Here is a 1,180-nt window from a genome sequence, read left to right as displayed (position 1 = left end):
GAGGGCCGGGACCCGCCGCGAGACGCCGGCTGGCTGCCCGCCAGCGCCGGGCGGCGAGACCCGAAAGCTGTCGTGGTGACTCGCGTGCTCCGTGGCCCACGTCAGTGCCAAGTCTTACCTTTCTCCTGCCCCGCAGCAGTGCCGCTCTCAGTGAAGTTTCTGACATCCAAAAGCATAGGGAACTCAATTTACAGGATCTTGGGCCCACTGAAAAAATCAAGTCAATCAGCGGCAGGTGGAGGCTCGTGTTTCAGCCCACAGGGACCTATTGCTAGGAGAGGGGAGGCGCTGCCTCCCTGACAGCCCCCAGGCCACCTTAGTCTTCCCGATCCTCAGTCTGTCCATCTATAAAGTAGGCATGAGCGTTTCAACCACTCCCTCCACCCTCACTCCAGGATCTAGGTAAGGAGTGCCAGAGCTCTTGGCACTTTACTGTGCCTCTCCTCTACTTAATATTTTCCTACCACCAATCACAAGAGGGAAAGAGGGTGTAACAACCTCTCCAGACCTCAATGTTCTCGTCTGTAAAAGGAAACAATCACAGTAGCAACCTAATAAACTTGTTTGTATTAACGGGGAGAATGCACTTCACACATTGCTAACACAGCCTGGCACACGGTATGATTATCACATAATGTGCCCTCTACAATACATTTAAAATTCGCTTTACTGGAGTATATTTGTATGTGTTTAGATTGTACAATTTTGACATATGTGTACATTCATGAAACCATCACCACCAAGGTAATGAACACACCCATCACCTCCAACAATTTCTCCGTGTGCTTCTTTGTAATCACTCCCTGCATCGCTCGCCCCCACACACCCTCTCCAGGCAACCACTGATCTTCTTTCTATTACTGTACATTGGTTTGCATTTTCTGGAATTTTAAATAAATGGAATCATACAGTACAAACTCTCTTTTTTGTATGGCTTCTTCTACTCGGCATAATCGTTTTGAGATTATTCAGTCGTTGCCTATCAAGAGTTCCTTTCTACTGCTTAGTAGTATTCTTTATGGGGATGCACCACAATGTGTTTATTCAATCACCTGTTGATGACATTTAGGTTATTTCCAGTGTTTGCCTATTACGAACAAAGCTGTTAGGAGCATTCGTGTGCAGGTCTTTGTATAGATACATATGCTTTTGTTTCTCATGGGTATAAATATCTAGGAAT

The sequence above is a fragment of the Piliocolobus tephrosceles genome, chromosome 10 (genome assembly GCF_002776525.5).
Source record: "Piliocolobus tephrosceles isolate RC106 chromosome 10, ASM277652v3, whole genome shotgun sequence".
NCBI classification, from domain to species: domain Eukaryota; kingdom Metazoa; phylum Chordata; class Mammalia; order Primates; family Cercopithecidae; genus Piliocolobus; species Piliocolobus tephrosceles.
Note: the sequence above shows the minus strand (reverse complement) of the source record.